Source organism: Lagopus leucura, unplaced genomic scaffold (assembly GCF_019238085.1).
Source record: "Lagopus leucura isolate 7727_CA_CO unplaced genomic scaffold, USGS_WTPT01 Super-Scaffold_100009, whole genome shotgun sequence".
Classification (NCBI taxonomy): Eukaryota; Metazoa; Chordata; class Aves; order Galliformes; family Phasianidae; genus Lagopus; species Lagopus leucura.
Window position 1 is genome coordinate 25,026,696 of NW_024962266.1, and position 18,124 is coordinate 25,044,819.

The 18,124-nt window shown below is 44.9% G+C and overlaps 1 long non-coding RNA gene across 9 annotated transcripts in view; it reads right to left on the reverse strand.

The window, feature by feature from the left end:
* The window catches only part of LOC122180976, an 18,848-nt gene continuing 724 nt past the window's right edge, over positions 1–18,124 (reverse strand). For 2 of the 9 annotated variants that reach the window (XR_006179276.1, XR_006179277.1), the window contains exons 2-6: positions 16,324–16,407; positions 15,615–15,754; positions 2,714–2,893; positions 1,796–1,919; positions 1–602 (exon numbers count right to left, since the gene is read on the reverse strand). This is a non-coding gene — a long non-coding RNA (uncharacterized LOC122180976). Of the gene's footprint in view, positions 603–1,795; positions 1,920–2,713; positions 2,894–5,751; positions 10,984–15,614; positions 15,755–16,323; positions 18,111–18,124 lie in introns of those variants that run through there. The other 7 variants (XR_006179279.1, XR_006179278.1, XR_006179280.1 and 4 more) reach the window with 5 other exon arrangements.

The following is an 18,124-nucleotide window of genomic DNA, read 5'->3' on the forward strand; positions in this document are numbered from 1 at the left end:
TTCATTGGTAATACTTAATTGTTTATTCATAAATGCAATTATTGAATACACCACGCACCAGCCTCCCTTTTAGGGCTCAGCTTTTCCTCTCAATCTTATTCTGCATTCTCACTATGGACCGTTTCTTTTTTTTTTCCTTCTACAGATCAACCAAAGCCATTGCATTTCTGTTATCAGTGCATTTTGCCCCACGTTACTGGAGATCTCCCAAGATCTTCACCATCTTCCAATCTGAGCTGGACCAAACTGCCAGGGAATGAGGAATGCAGCACTGGGACAATCTATCAGAAGATAAAGCGTCTGCAGTAAAACTTGTTCTTGCCCACATTTGTGCCTCTATTGCAATGTTTCACAACCCAACAATATTAGAACAGAAATTGTGTTTTATTCAGCCAGTCAGGACATTTTAAGAGAATAAGCTCCGCTAAGACCAGTCTTGTAGTACAAAGTAGAGCAGGAATGGGATGCTTGTATCCCTCGTATCTCAGGACATGACTTCAGCCACCCCATGGAAATCTGCTCATTGCGTGGCAATAATTTAGAAGTGAGAGCAGCTCTTCCTCATAATCACTTGTCATGATTCAGGTCAAAAGGTCACGCTTCTGAAAGAAAAAAAAAAAATAAAAATGAAGAAGTCAAAAAGTTCCTGGTTTTATTTTTTTCTTCTGTAGAATGTGTCGGAGGGATGTGCCAGCAGGACCTGGTTTGGGAACAGAAACTCCAGTGACAGCTGGTGCTCTCAGCTGGTGCCTGGGGTATTTTGGGGGCTGTGCTGGCAGATCTGGGGAATTCCTCTCATCTTGCCCCAGGTGCAATGGGCAAAGTGAAGTTGCAGAGTGGCTGGATGTTTGGCACCTGGATGGTTGCATGTTTACTGCTGCCTCCTCACATCTACAGAGGGGTTTTATATAGGAAACTCCTTTGCTTTTCCATCAAGGGGACAATGTGACAGCAGGGAAGGACCAGGTGCTGCCTATATTTCAGAGTCATTCATATCTATGTCTATGGGAGACCTAAAATAAGAAAACAAACTATGCTGTTTGCTGACATATCCATCCGTTACTGAGATTGTTCCCTACCAAATGGGGAAATCAGAGCAAAGTTGCGTGCTGCCCATCAGGTGGCCAGAGCTGGAGTCACAAGGCTGAAATACCAGCACTCTTCTGGGAAGCCCAGAGCTGAACCAATGCTACCCTGCCCAGGGGTATTTTTAGCACCATCAGCTGCTGCTCTCCTGCAGAACATCAGCAAAGCGGTTGAGCAGCACGGAGGGATGTGGGGCATTGCCAGCCCTGGCCTTTGTGGGTTTTAGGGTTTCCTTGCACCCACTGGTGCCTCATCATCCAACCTGCACAATGGTGGCTGCCCTGGTAGGAAATGTTTGCCAAGGTTGGGCTTGGGTCTGTCCCTGCAGTAAGGGAGCTAGCTAGATAGAAGAGGGATCCATAAGGAGCCTAATTCTGCATGGGCAGCGTCTGGTGGGCATTCTTGGTGGGCATAGTGGGGATGGCTCTTGCTGGTCTTGGTGGTCTTTTCCAACCTTAACGATTCTACGATACTGTAAGCCTAAGCCTCATAAGTACCCAGTTAATTTCTTCTAAAAAATTAGCTGATAAATGTCACCTTAATGTAGGATTTTCTGCCATTCGGGAAATTGGGCATGCAGATTTGTGCAGGCCAGGAGGGTCAGCCCTCAAAAACGTGTCCTGCTGACCCACAGGGTAGATCAGCGGTCAGGGAACTGTTCCTGGCATCCCAATCACCAGCATCAGATGCATTTGATTTGCCAACCAACCTAAAGTCCAGCCTGTGTTGCAACCAGCTCTTGTCCTGCAGCCAAGTTTCACAATCTTGGTGTTTCTCCTTAATTTAATTGGGTTCCCATCATCTTGATGTGCTGTGATTACAGGATTCCAGCGCTGTTCAAAGAAATAAATACAAAAGACACGGTTAGAAGGAAAAAAAAAAAAAAAAAAAGCCTCAAAAACTCATTCAAAAATGCACAAAGTGGAGGAAAGGACGCCGGGTTTTTTCACTCGAAGGTGTGGCAAAGACCACAGGAACCCGATTTGGGATGCGGAGCCCCTGGACCAGCATCTCTCTGAGGCTGCGGGTTTCTCGTCCTCAAAAAGGAGACGAACAGCACCATCTGCTGCCCTCCGACGGCATCTGCCCTATAGACATCAGCACAGCCATCCCATAGCACCCATAGCCGTGTTCAGGGATCAACCCGAGCCATCCTGCGCGGCGAAATTAAAGCAGCGCTTAATTACGGAATACACGCGTTAATTACGACGAGAGCTCAGTCCTGAATAATACTCACTCCCCCTCAGCTGGTGGCATGTAAAGGGAGTTCAGTGTAACAGCATTTTCACATATTTCCCTCCGTTCCTTTCATGTGTTTATTAGCAGAGCCTTAAAGAGCTGCCTGTATAATTCACCTTTATGTGCAATTCCTATCCAGGAAGGCATTTTCACAGTCAGCAACAGCTAATGAAAGGGGTGGCACATCACTGTGCAGCTCCAGCCCCTCTAAAACCCAGCTCTGTGCTCCACGCTGGCCACCTCCCAGCAGTTTGTTTGAAAGTCAAGAATGTGCCATGTTTTACTGACGCTTCGGGGTCAGGATCTCAATGAAAGCCCCGTTATAAGCAGCAGCCTCAGAGGAGAGGTCTCCAGTCCAGACTGCAGCCCTGAACTGTTTACCAGTTACCTGGCAGTAGTTAACACGTTGGGAATGTCTCCACTGGATGTTGCCCAGGTGTTTGTTGCAGGATGCAAATGTGTTCGTGGTTTATGATGTAAACAGGTAGATCTACATTTTTTTTCTGCCTGGTTTGATTTCTGGTCACAAACCTTCTAAATAACCCGCTTGAAAGTGCTCAGCATCCATCTGAAAGGAGAAGAAAAAAAAAAGGCATGTATTTTTTTCCATGTCTAGACCAAACCAATTTTTGGTCCCCACGATAGCTTTCAGCAGAAGGTGTTGAAGCATAGAATCATAGAATGGGTTGGGTTGAAATGAGCCCCAAATTTTGTCAAGTTCCAACCCTCCTTCAGGGCCATCAACCTCCAGGTTGGTCCCAGACCAGGTTGCTGAGGTTGCCATCCAACCTGGCCTTCAACACCTCCAGGGATGGAGCATCCACATCCTCTCTGAGCAGCCTGAACTGTTGAGCTCCTGTCCACCCGAAGCAGAACACATGCACAGAGCAGTGCTGGGGTTCATCAGTTCCTACAGCAGTCCTATGTTGTAGGGCTGTGTATCGTGAGGATGGAGACATGTTGGGCAGAGCTTCCACTGCAGTCCCTCTCTCCACTGCCCCACGAGTTGCGAAGGCCAGGCCAGATATTTGGATACAATGCACAAATCCCTGGGCTTATCTGCTTGCCAGTCTCTATCACGATAATTCATTCAATAATTGTTCATTGTTAGGTAGCCCCCTCCCTCTGGGCTGCAAGCCTCGTGCCGAGCCTTGGATGGGCACAGTGCACACAAAGCCAGCAACCTTCAAAGCCTGCTCTTTGCTCCCATTTATCTTATCTAACACTCCACTGAAGTATGGATTTACATAATACATACCTAATATATTAATGTTCCTATTCATCAATAGGATCTCAGTCCTGTTTTCTTTGAAAGCCTCGCCAGTAATGACCAAACTCCTTACAATAGAAGATTGTTTTATACCTCTGAAAAGGATTTTCTCCCCTATTTGTTTTCTGCATACTTTCACTGGGGTTGTTTGATACTACGATAAGAGCTCGGCCCAAAAACTGGGAGTGGTGGCATCCACACTTTGGGTTTGCATCACATTACAAAATGACAGCACTCACATTACTCCTTCAAGGTGAACCACTTGGTCCACTCTCTCTGTCGACAACATCTTCCCAAATTATCCTGCAGTATAGCCTCCAAGCTGCCAATGGTCAACTTCCATTTTTCACACATTTCCATGAACGTGGTTAAATGCCCTTTTTACAATCCTTCCCTCTCGCTTCACTTTTCTGTGTAACTTTAACTTTACTTTGGACACTGGATTTCAAAAGGCTGAATCACAGAATTGTAGAACCATTCAGGTTGGAAAAGGCCTCTGAGATCCCCAAGCCCAACCCACACCCCAAGCCCACTGACTATGTCCCTCAGTGCCACATCCCCACAGTTCTTGGACACCTCCAGGAATGGTGAGTCCACCACCTCCCTGGGCAGCCTGGTAAGAGGAAATGCATACAAAGAGGAAACAGCACTGGAAGAAGTTATGTTCAAGGTATGGTATGGACCTTAATGCAGCCCAAATGACTGTACAAAGGCATGCAGGCTGCCTGCACACCACATCATCAAACCACTAAAGGATGCTGCTCTGTTTTCTCTGTAAAGCCATGCAGATTCACTGCAATATATATCTACTCTATCTTTTGCTCTTTTTTTTTTTTTTTTTTTTTTTTTTTTTGGAAGAGCTAAGGAAATATTTGCTTTTATATGGATGTTCGGGTGTAAGTCTTCTAGCCAAAGGCACACAAAGAAAAATGAGGAGTAAATTACCCATTTTATTTTAAATAGTGATAATGATCGCATGTTGGAACAAACTGTTGGGTTAGTGGTTGATCTTTCTGCTTTCATATCATGCCTGAATGCCTTTCTGAAAGATAGCTAAACACAAAGTATTGGGCTCAGTACAGAAGGGGATGAAGTTAGGTGGATGAGCTATCCAGAGACCCAGACTATGGCATTAATGGTCTCTTCTGATCTCCGAAATCTGCAAATTTACTCTGAACCAGAGATTATGAAACAGCAAAGAATAAATCCCTTTAAAATTGCTAGTAAATGTCAGGAAATACACTTTAAACACACAAAGACGCAGAGTCGCTGACGGTCGTTGCACAACAGATCACAGATAGCTTGTGTGCTCTGTCACAGGCCACTTTATCTCCCTTATCCAGCCCTGCCAACTCCAAACAGTAAATGTCAAAACCCTTCTCTTTCAAAACCCTGGGATTGTTTCGAAATACTGAGATCCAGCAGTGAAAGAAGCTGATCCCCTCAGCTCCTGATAGAGGACCTTGGAAAGAAGGCATGATCTCTTCTTCCCCCTTCTTGATCCATATCTGGTCATGTTTCCAACACTCAGACAGCTATCGTATGGCTATCCCAAATTGGCTTTCATGTCTCATATGAAGGAAACAGAAAAGAGTGCCGATGAGCACCGGAGTTAAACTCACATGAAAAATAATTCCATAAAAGGGGAATCCTGCAGCTTAAAATAGCCTGGCACTGGGCTGTAACAAGAGACTTTTTGCTGATGCCAGCCAGGGAGCACGATTCTACGATACTGTAAGTCTAAGCCTCGTAAATACCCAGTTAATTTCTTTAAAAAAACACAACACGACTGCCCACCCTCACCAAATCTCAGCTGGAAAAAGCAGAGCCACCTCCACCGTGACTGATTGGACAAAGAAAGCAATAAACAGCACCGTGCTTCAGAAGCTTCATGGTCTTTAGAAATTAAAGCTGGCTGGAGCTCTGGCAGCCAAAAGACTATTATTACTGTGCCTTCTTGTGTAGATATGATCTAAAGAAAAACACACATCTAGGTCTAACAATAATAAATAGTAAAGCTATTCATACAGCCCACTGCTTACACGATGGCAATTTTGCCATAATTGTAGGTAAAAGGAACAGGCACACAAACAGGAGTCTGTAGTAACTCAGCATTACCTGGTGCTTGGGAGCAGCTATTTCTTCTAGGTACATACCTTTGAGGAAGAAAACTATTTCAAACTCTGAAGGAACATCAGCAAAGCTCCCCCGCATCCTCAGAGCTGTATTCACACCAGAAAAATAAATAAAAGCAGGAGTTAATTCCCTCACAAGGGGTTGTTTTCCAGCAGCATTTCCAGTCACCTGCAGCCATCCCCAGCCTGCACACCTCAGGGGACACCAAGGGGTGGCAGATGAAAAGACAGCAATGCAAGCAGCATGTGGTGTTCAAGCAGCTTAGAGGCTGGCAGCATTCAGTGGAAAAACAGGCTGCAAGTAAATTCAACCACTGGGGCATCCTCATACCTTGACTTGGGCACAGTGCCTTCACTCTCCATTTCCTTGCCATCATTCCCTATCCCGTGGCCCGCTGCTCAGCTCAGAGGAAAAACCCCTGTGAGATGGCAGAGTGGAAATCATGGGATCATTTAGGTTGGAAAAGACCTTCGAGGTCATCAAGTCCAGCCATCAGTTTGACTTATCCTTGTCCCATCACTAAATAGAATCACAGAATCATTCAGGTTGTAGAAATACTTTCTTCATGTATTATGAGAGGTGGTAGATTAGAGACAAAGCAAGCACAGATGAGCCTGGTACTTGAGAAGCAGAAAAATGACTTGCAACCAGAAGACAAGGAATGAAGAAAGAAAGAAAAAGAAAGGAATTTAGTATGTATTGCAATGTCTTTCTTTTTTTTTCACTAGAAGCAAGTTCTACTTGTTCCTGCTATTTTTATAGTTTTCTAGTTACATGCCCTCACACAAATGAACCTGGCCATGACTTCCTGCACAATCTCCATAGGACGAGCATTCCATCAGTGAGCACAGCATGTGCCAGCCCAAAATGCCCTTCCACCACACAACCTCAATCCTCAAATGCATCACAAGACTTTCTGAGGTTGGACACCTCCCTGTTCCTCCTCCTCACCCCATCCCAGAGCCAAGGACACACATCTCACATCACACCCCTGCTGACCAAGAGCTCAGGTTTGCCTCGCCAGGTCCAGGTCTCAACTCTATCCTACAGTGTAGACATACCCTTAGGGCATGTCTGCTCACCAGGCTCAGGCAGGGTGCAAGTCAGGTCTAGTTTGGTAGCTGCAGAACAGCATTACGGCACGGAGCAATCTGAATTTGCCTGGGCACTGTGCCACATTAACTTTTTCACAGAAAAGACAAACCAGGCTAAATTTTGCTCTCCTTCCTACCCATTCAAATTTAATTTACTTTAATGGGGAAAGAGATGATCTTAGCAGGCCAGGCTCATCCCTGCTGTGTATTTAAGCCTCGCTGGATGGTGCTGCCTGTGAAATAACTGCAATGACCCCAAACTGGGGTTGGAGAGGAGGCTGGAGGGCAAACCAAGCCATAATGATGCAGGGCAGGAAGCTGCACATTCTCCCCATGGAGGAGGAAGGTTTGTGTTGGGCTCCCTGAGCAATGCCAAGCTTGAAGCTTCAATAGGTATCTCATTTACACTCTGCTTGGTTTCTTACATACTGTAAGTAGTCCCATTTACACCCTTGCCTCCCCTGCTTCAACACCACTGTTCTGCAGGAGAGAAAAGAGATACAAGGAGCCCAAAATGTGTGTCTGGATATAACGTGGGGAGAAAACATAGCTTCTGCACAGCTGGAGATGATGGCAGATATTGCCCAGTGTCATCCAACACACAAGCAACTAGGCATCCTCCACCTGGGACAAGTAACAGAGTTTAACATAAGATGAACCTATACAAAAAGGTACTACGATTTTATGTTGGTTTTGACCTGTCATAGTAAAGCTTGGCTCAAATCGATGAGGTGTTGTTTTAGGATAAAGTGAAATCTCAAAAACAGGAAGGAGCATCGCAGCTCACAGTCCTTTTGTTTCCTTCTGAGACACTTTGCTGCCACTGCTACACAGCAGCTTAATGGGCTGCCCCTTCCCAGAGCCACATTCCTGCTTTCCCTCCCGGTCCTGCATGCACGACCCTGCCCGGGGTGCCACGGTTTTTAGAAGTGCTCAGGTCATGGGTTTTGTCAGAGCGAGCTGGATTCATCTGTAATGCATGACAGCTCATGAATCACTGGGAGACAGGAGCAGAGCAGCTTCCCTTGGATTTGAAATGAGCTCAGTCTTTTTTCTCATAGACCTACTCCATCATTCTCCATTTACAAAAAAAAAAAAAAAAAAAAGAAAAGAAAAAGACACGCTCTTCATTCTCTCATGTCAGCCAGCAAGCAGAAGCACTACAGAAAACGGGTTCCCTTTCTCTATTAAAAACTGTATGTACATTGTTGTGCACGGTACCATTTGATTTATGTGTTGCTGATAAAACACAGGCTCTGGTGTAACAAATCAATACAACAGTCCTGTTCAAAGCCCTCCCCCTGAGCAAAGAGTTTCTTGATGTTAAATATTTCCTTATCTAATCTTCCATGCTTCAACATTCCTTCATTTAGAAACGTTGATAACTGAAAATGCAGAAGGGGACAATCACAAGGAGAGATTAAAGAATATTAGCAAAATATTTGAAGTAATAGTAGCATTACATGTCAGAAAACAATGTTGGTGCCCTTATTAACCAACTGCTGTGCATAGTGCTGAGGGATCCCAAGCCATGGCTCAAAATCCCACTGTTTGGTGCCAGGCAAAGACAAGTGCTGTTTTAAAAAGTGTGCACATTCCATACAGGATAGAAAAGGCAACCTGTCAGAGGTTTGCAGCTCCGATTTCTTTGTGAAAGATCCTTAAGTTTTCCTTAGTCCTTATCTCAAACTATTGACTCAAAATTTGGAGTTCTCAACTCCAAAAGTTGGTAAAACACTGCATGAATGAAGACTGCAGGAGTTCCACTCTTTCAGCTACTCTGCACTTCGTGGAGAGAGACGTAGATCAGATGATACATCAGTTAGAAATAACTGGGAAGTATGAAGGAATCCTAAGTATAAAGTTTGCAGATTTTTAATCCTGCAATGTCTTCCAATCACGTGTAAGATATGAGTCTCACTTTGGCCATTGAAAATGGTCTTTGCAGTGCGTTCTGTTTTGGTAGGGTTTTGTTTTGGAAAGCTGATCTAACAGATAGTGCTCTGTTAAAGGCATCACAGCTGGAGTAGAATGGGATTTGAGGGGCTTGACTGAAGATGTACTTTACATGGAGATTGAAGAGCATCCTTCATCATGACCCTATTTAACATGCTGGCTACTACTGACCAAAGAGAGAAATCCAAAGCCTACATGAATACCATAGCTATTCCATGAGACAAGAAAAATACATATGCAATTCAGTATAAAAATCTGGCCATCCCTAGTCATGCTGCACAGCTAAACATGATACGGATCTATTTTTCATTTCTTCCCCTTAGGCACATTACAGCAAACCAGCTCATTTAAACCACCTGAGGGGAATCATTTTTACAATAGCTACAAGATGCCTTAAATTGCTAAAGTAGCCATTAGACAATGACATCCTGATCCTATCTTAGCTCAGGTCAACTTAGAAAGGAGGAAAAGCAGCATCCATCACATACAGGGAGAATACAATTGAAATGAATACTGCTTCTTAATTAATTCAGAAATCATTGTAGACATATAGTGAAATATCCAGCAAAAACATCCTAGCTCAGCAATGGAACTGTCTGCTTCTCATGCCTTTAAACACAAGAACAAGGGAAAGCTTGACAGCCCAACTGCCTATAAGCATTCCTGAAGAATAAAGGCTGATAAAATATATGGTCAAATAAAGGATAAGAGAGCATGAACTGGAGGACAGAGAACTGCAATGCACCACTGAGAAACTCCATAAAGAAAGCTCCTTAGCATTAGGATGCATGAATTCTACTGAAATAATCCCTCTGCCTTCACCGGCCCTAGCAAATCTTAGGCCTAAAGCAGGATTTGAGACATGCAGGATAAAGGAAAGGTATAGTAAAAGAGGTGAAAAAGATCAGAAACTGCATTTTTTCCTCTATAACCTCTTATATTTTCTAGCTGCACCTCATCAGAGTACATGCTCATACATGGCACAACCTTCAGGAGGTGTGTTTGTAGGTTGTCCTACATGACATGCTGTCAATCATCGTACAAATCATTGCTCTCCATTTCTCTCATGCTTGTATTTCAAACCAGACTTTCTCAGCAAAAGCTGCTGTTCAATCTCAAAAAAGGTTAAGTGGTTTTCCAGCTGATCCTTGGCCACAGTTTCTATCTACTCAGCTCAAAATAAGGGCCAAATCCTAGCTTGGCTCCGAGCCGGCTGTTTCAATATTACTCGATAAGTTCCCTTTGTCTGGAAAAACCTTCAGATTTATCTTCCACATTTCCCCCATTCTGAGATAACAGCCAAATAGAAGTGCCTTCACTGAACATGTGCAGCTCAGATGGTCTCACAGTGTAGTGGGGCTCCGTTTCCACAAGACCCAAATTCAGCTGCTGTTTCCCCCTTCTCAGACACCCCTTCGCAGTCCAGCTATGACCATCAGAGATATATAAGACCCCATTTTGTTGCTGGTGCAGCTTTGCCAGCTCAGTCGCTGGGTCGCAGTGATACATGATTGTGTAATTGGGAAAATCATGAGATTCCACCTCCATCTGCTTATCCCAGATCTTTCCTCTTGACCTAGCAAACTCAGCCAAGATATTTTGATTTCTACTCAAATTGCTTGAGAAAAACTAATGTTATCATGTTGGAACAGGTCTTCAAAGATTTCTGGAAGGATGCAAGTATGGCCACGGCCAGCCAGCCCCAAGGCTCACATTTGAGAGGGTACACTCAGACTGGAAGTGCTTCCCAACAAAGCACAGGGGGGCTGATCCTCAGAAATGATAAAAACAGATTAGGAGTTCTAATCTCTAGGCACCAGAGGGAAAAACTGATGGGGAGGCCAGCTGTGAAAGTGATGTTCGTTAGACAATGTGCTAGAATGGGACAAAAATGCTACTGTAGGGAGAATCAAAGAATCATTAAGGCTAGAAAGCCAACTAAGATCATCCAGTCTAACTGTCCATCAAACCATGTCACTCAATGTAACATCACAGTTTTCTTGAAAACCTCCAGGGATGGTGACTCCATCACTTCCTGTATCATGTGAGCTGGTCAGAAAATATTTTCAGGATCATTATAATATCCCGTTTCTCAAACTGATCCAGACATACTTGATACAGCATACACTGAAGTTCATGGAAAAAAAGAACGTACTGCTTTCAGTATATATTGCAACAAGCTGGAAAACTACATTAATTCACAAACTTGAAATAAGACATTAGTAAAATTATATTCCTGCTTATAAAAGCAGTCTTGCCAAGCAGACTGTACAATTATATTGATGCACTAACATGCAATAAACCCTAAGTAATACAGTAATATCTTTGCTATACAGTAGTGCTGCTGCTTATGTCTAGCAATCATTAGTGTGTTATGAGGTGGTTACTTAGACACACAAAATGTAGCCGAAAGGTTGTTATTTCTCATAAAAGAGATTTTGGGTTTGTTTGTTTTTAACATGGATGGCCAGATTCAGGTTTATTTTCCCAATATGCTGCTGAGTTATTAAAGAAAGCATTGGCTGGAGTTTAGCTCAGAAGCCTGGGAATCAGGGAAAACACCCTTTATTATGTGTTATTTGGGGTTTATCTTCTGATCAGTAAAATATGAGTAATGCCCCTTTGGTGAGGTTCTAAATTCATTAAGACTGTACACAACAGCAAGACATGCAGGTTGAAGAGGAGCAACTTATGGGTGCTGTAATTTGGAGAACTTACATGCCCTCAACCTGCTTGTAGGGCTTTGGCACGCAGTTGTGTTGCAGCACTGCAAAATGTTATCCCACTTTGGCAGATCTACAGTTACTGCCCCTGTAAAAGGTCTTACATGTTTATGAAAGCAAGACAACCCAAGGCAGCTCACTGTCCATCTGCACCAGTGTAAGCCTGGGCACTATGGAGCTCCTGTGGAGCAGTCGATGGCTGAGAACTTCTTTCACAATGGCAACTTGTTCACGTACCAAAGCCTTTAGCAATTATTGCCCATCAAAACCTCTAGATAATTACGTCCTTTCCCCAAATGAGTGCAGCAGTTCATTGCTGCCTTGTTAAGCTTGGTGACCTACATGAACAATGCTGCCCAAGCCTCTGACATGCCTCCATCTCACAGACAAAAAAAAGTGCCTGAGTGCCTCGTAATTACCTCCAAGCATCCGTCTGTGGGAGCCTCTGCACAACCACTGCAGACACTGAACTTTTCATCACAGAACATGACCCCACCAGAAAAGCATTGCTGGCATGCAAAGGTGTCAAATGCCGTTCGGATACACTGTGGTCTCTGGGAGGTGGTGTTACTTATTTCTGATCTGGTTGGGATTCAGAATAATCTCTACTGCTTCTGCAAAGAAATCGAGCCATCCTGTTGCCACGTCATACTCATTTATAAGGCAGCGTTGCTGTTTCACCTGTCCTTGTCGAGCATAAGTCTAGGAAGATATGGGAGTGCTGCATCCACTCTGCCTTAATGACCCCACAACCTACATGTAACTAAATTCCCACCCTCATTTTCATGATTCACCTTCACAGTCCCAGTGGGTGAGATTTTGCATTTCCCCAGAGTATTTCCTCTCACTGCTGGCTGCCTGCAAGGCAAAAATCTGCTTGGCAGGGAAGTACCCAAAATCCCTGTACACAGGGCTGGTCCTTACACAGAATCACCAACTACAAGCACTCCAAATCCTTCTCCCTCAAAAAAACACCGCTTTCCTCCACAGTGTTGTGAGCACACCCACCAGGAGCATCCTCCTGTCCCATGCTTGCCTGGTGACAAATTGCCACCACTCATCCCTCTCCCCTCTGCAAACTGCAAACTCCCAGCTCCACCAACCCACAGCTGTTACCATGGTTTCCTTTTTCTCTTACTCCTGTGATGCAGTGAAAAATGCTTGCCTAAAACCTCTTAAGATATTCCCATGCATGGATTGTGGTCCTGATCTTGTCTTCTCCCTGCTAGTTGATTTATTAGAGCACCAAACCTGGGGCATAGCAATTCCTCAAGAACACCCCTGAATGGTACCTGAAGGGTAAGTCTATATAAAGATTGCAGGGATGGGATTTCACTGCCATAATAACTAGGGAAATGTCAAATCTGGGTACACAATCACATCCAGGCCCTTGTAGATTGAAGTCATCCATCTTTCCTTTTAATAATATTTGAAAGAAGCCACTCAAGCCTCTCCAACCATGATTTCTGATGCAAGAACTCCATGCCGCAGACCAGAAATAGCAGAATTATGAGTGCTAAAAGTGTCTAGTGAGGCTTTTATTTTAATTCATATTTGAGAAAGGTTTCTAGCAGCTGGAGAAAGCAAGAGCTGCATTCATAAAACCCTTGGCTATTTGCCACACAAATGGTGCTTTTAAGGAGCGGGAGGGGGGGTGTGGAAACACAGAATGTGCCCATTCCACATCAGGAATGCATCTCTCCAATTCATAAATCCTCCCCCTTTCCCCCAGCTGAGTGAAGGAGACCTTTCTCAGTTGGCCACTGAGGTGAGAGAGGGTGAGAGCAATTCTCCGGGCCCAGAAAGAGGCATTTATGGGAAACAACACTTGCATTAAACACACACACAAACAGTGCTATGTGCTGTGGTGTGCAGACAACTGCAAGCACAAACGTCTCCAAGGAGCAGCCAACCCACCATGCCAGCAGCCTGCCACTGTGTGTCATGGCCTTCAAGGAATACCTAAGTTTCAGAGCAGGTCGAAGAGTTTCCAGGCTGAAATACCCACACAGACATAGGCTGGAGTTGTGAGGATGAGGAACTGAAGTGCAAAGATTTATGGCTCCATCCAAAAAGAAATGATCTAGATTTATTTTGAAATTGAAGAGGATGCCTATCCATGACTGGAAATAAAAGGGAACTAGAATTCAGTTCCTCTAACAAAGCACCATCCCAAGCTGCAGGAGCCACGAGGTGCCAAAGATGCTGCCAGCACTGAGGCACAGGGGAGGACCAACACTTAGAACCATTAAGGTTGGAAAAGACCACCAAAATCATCTAGTCCAATCATCCATCTACCACCAATATTGCCCACGAAACCATGTCCCTAAAGCTTGGGTTGCTCTGAGCTGTGTCAGCCCCAAATGGGGCTGTTTGGGTTAAAAACCAGTTTTCTGACTTCTGGCAGATTCCCAGCTGGGGAGCTTAAAAGTAACAAAAATAAAGCAAAAGCCACCTAAACATTTGGACTTGGCAGCAGCTGAGTGAGAAGCTTGAATCAGGATTTTTTCAGCTCACCTCCATCTCTGTCTCTAATTGCACATAGCCCTTAACAGCTTGCCTGGCATCCCAGAGGGCCTGAGCCCAAATCAGGCCCTGGTTGGGATGTGAAGCAGCCACTCGATGAGCTCGAAGCATCCCTCTGCCCCAGGCAGGAACATCTGCACTCCGCAGCCCCATCCAAATAACATTCTGATGCTTCACCAAGCCTCGTTTCAAGCATTTCTTCATTTAATACCATCTGTGTGTGGTTTAATTTTAGCCCTATTCTTGTCCTGGCCATTGTGGACGTGGGGAACATATTGTTCCATCCTGACTGATACAAAGCAAAAATACAAAAAGGCGAGGAGGTAGCAGACTGATTCTGTGAAGCTGTGAATCACAGAACCATGGAATATCCCAAGTTGGAATGGACCCACGGCAGCATTTTATAGTGAGGTCAAAAAAGGGTAGATGGACCATGCAGCCAAATCCTGAGATCTTCCTGAATCAGCCCAGGGAGAATATCCTCACTGGTGCAAACTGAATGGTGCAAAGTAATGGTTAGGACACATTGAGAGCTCCACCTCATCAGCACGCTCTTTCCCAGCTGATTTAATTAGGCAAAGCCAAGAGAAAGTCTGCCAGCTCTTGCAGATTATGCCCTAAAAGAAAACATAGTTGGCAAGGCACTGAGAAATGCTATAAGCAACTGCTTTCCCTCCATGCTTCCAGGATTTGGAACAGTTCTGCCTTCTACTTGTAAAGGAAGGGAGGGAGAGATTGTGATTTCCTCTCCATAGAGGCCAACCCAAATCCATATTGTACTTCGTAGTCATAGATGCAGCATAAAAGCTCAACTCCATGACTTCAGGAGAAGGACTCATGCATGGATCTGCCTTAAAAATGACCCTAAGCCCCCAAATAGTCCACCACAGCACATACAAAAAATAACAGCTACTGATTGCTATTGACTTCTAGTGGGATGGGGTATCTCATCACTCACTAGACCTCTGAATTAGACTTTTAAAGGCATAAGCAGCTTCTTTTCAGCACTTTCCTCTCTAGAAGAGTTCAATATCTAAAAGGAGTCTATAAACAGGAGGGAAGACAACTCTTTGAAAGAGTAGATAATAGTGGGACAAGGGGAAGTGGTTTTAAGTTGAGGGAGGGAAGATTTCAATTGGATATCAGGGGAAAGTTCATTACTATGAGAGTGGTGAGGTGCTGGAACAGGCTGCCCAAAGAGATTGTGGATGCCCCATTCCTGGAGATGTTTGAGGCCAGGTTGGATGGGGCCCTCAGCAGCCTTGTCTGGTATTAAACGTGGAGGTTGGTGGCCCTTCATGCAGCAGGGTGGTTGGAGCTTCGTAATCCTTGAGGTCCCTTCCAACCCAAGCCATTCTATGAAAGTGCTTTGTTGGGAATGGCAGAAATATCACACTCATTGCTCAGATGGAGTTTCCATCACACATCCCCAGCAGAGCATCATATATTGCCATACCATCCAGATTTCTCTTAATACCAAAAAAAAAAAAAGCCATCACAGGCTTTGGGCCCATGTGCACTACATTTTTGGAACACGCTTACATCACAACAAACCAATCACAGGCTTGTTTATGAATAACTAACCTCCAGAAAAGTTCATTTTCAATGCTGCAGTCCAACATCTGCTCTTGGCCAGGGTATGGAGCTTGATAAATAACGTCAGTTACATAACACAAATGGAAATTGCTTGGTTACAAATCTAAAGCCTCTGATGCACGTTGTTCCTGAAACATTCAAAATAAAGCATTTCGCGTGTCACAGTTCACCCACTGCTGCATTATCTCATTAACTATCTCCTCCAAACAGCCCGGGAAATCAAATCCTGCTGAAAATCCACAGATTTAGGGCACTTACAGGGGTTAGATGGCATGGCCCCAAACCTGAGCTCCTGTATAAATAGATGCATGGCATTCCTCATCTTTTTTCGGTCACATTGAGCTGGAAAATGCATCCTGAACCAGTAAGGGCAACATCCTGACCCATTCCTAACTGAGCTGCCCAGTCTACATTTCTTTTCTGCATCATTCACTGAGCAAAGGGAAGAGATCCCTGTCCTGCTCCACAGCCAAATGCAATTTCATGCGATTGACACCAAAAATAAAGATACCACTTCACCAGGCACCGGAGCCTCCATCTCCTAGCAACATTGCCCCTCCCCAGCATCGCTCCTGCTGGCGAGCACAGCTCCAGGTGCACAGATGAGATGGGTAGGAACACAAATGTATGTGCACAAAATATATGTGCTCACAGAAATGTACTTAACATCAGAGGAAAATGAAGGAGAAGCCCCCACCTGGGGCACAGGGCTCCGTTCCTGCTGCACGCTGGGCTCTTGGCTCACCCACCTGGTGCAACGTCTGCACTGAGCAATGGGATCCTGGAAATGTTAAGCATAGAAAGCATATCCTGTAGAGCACAAGCTTGATTAGTATTAACTCAATATTTCTATTTACCAATGTCTGTGTGTCCAATAGGCTGAATGCTCACAGTGCATCAGTCTGCTCTTGAGATTTAGTCACCAACATTTAGGAAACAAACAAGAAGGCAAAGCGGCTCATCACCATCCAGCAGCTCCCATTCAACATGTGAGCTCAACCACCAAAACAACACCATCCGTGCTCTCACTTATTTGTTGTGGTGCTTCGTTCAGGCAGTCAGGGCTTGCCAAGACTGGAAGCAGAGATCAAACAAACCCCACAAGCTCCTGTGTGCAAAGAGCAGAGAGAGCCGCTGAGATTTTGCTCAGCAGAGGCTTGCACGGATGGACATGCCTGCAGCTGCCTGCAGACCCTGATGGGTTTTTCATCAGCTTTCCAGGAGATAGTGCACTTTAGATAAGGCAGTCATATTGTTATTTGTAACTCCTCTTATGCCTTGGTGCACATCTCTTGCTCTGATGGAGCTGATACGGTTTCACTGCACCACGCGTGGTTTTATATCACAGCAACTTTCTTGTTTCTACCCTGAGATTGCTATTTTTATTTATATTAATGGGTTTGTTGAATTAAATTGTCTTTTTTATTATTTATGGCAGTACAGTTGCAGAGGCTGGTCATTATTTTATCACACAGCTATTGTTTAAACACATATTCCCATTCCAGTTTCTCAAATAGCTCTATTATTTTAGAGTGTGGATTGCCTTTCTTTTGGGGTTACAGCTGTCTTAACAAGTAGAAGGGGAAATTTTCATTACAGGAGAGAGCTGGGACTGTTGAATGGGTGTTTCCTTCTGGACAGGTTTTCTTCTTTTTTTTTTTTTCTTCTCATTTCTAATGAGACAGAAACTACAGCAAGAAGAATCAGCCCACTTAACAAAGCTGTGTTATTATCTAATTTACAACATTACAGCAGCAGACTGTGGGCTGTCCCATGGCTGGAATGCAAAGGAATGGATAATTCCATCATTAGGATGAGCTGTTAGCCCATGAGAAGCAGCAGCTGACAGCACTGCCAGGGTGTGGAGATGGTTTCAGCTGGCTGCACTACTGATGGATTCATGTTTTCTTCCCTGTGAATCTGTTTTGCTCCTTTGTACTACCACAGCTACGAACCCATGGGGGCTTCTGTTGCTGCTTTGCCAAGTGCAAACACTCAGCCACCACCACATCCTTACAGCTGCAAACAGTGGGCACCACCATCACCCCAAAACAGCCATGCACATCTGCTTACCCCCACACACAGCATCTCCATCTCTACAGCTCAGGGCTAAGGGCAGCGAGGAGGCACCCACATTGCCACCTCCCTGCCACCTGCCCATCTCCCAGCCCAAGCAGCATCCCTGCTGTGGGGCTGTGCCCTATCAACTTGATGCAATTGGCCTCTCAGGGGTCACCCCGTGCAAAGCGTCACCATAAGCTGAGTGTAACCCCAAGCTATGCCATAAGGAAGAATCAGCCCATGGAAAATATGCCAACAGGAGAACACCCCTCGTCCTCAGGGCAGATGGATTCATCCCCAAGCAGGTGTGCCATCCCCAAACGGGTGCATCTCCAGGCAGGTGTGACATCCTCTGAACAGGTGCCCCCCCAAGCTGGGGGTACCATCAGGAGGCTGCACCCCTTGGCCAGATGGCACTCCCTTCTTCACCCCCATAC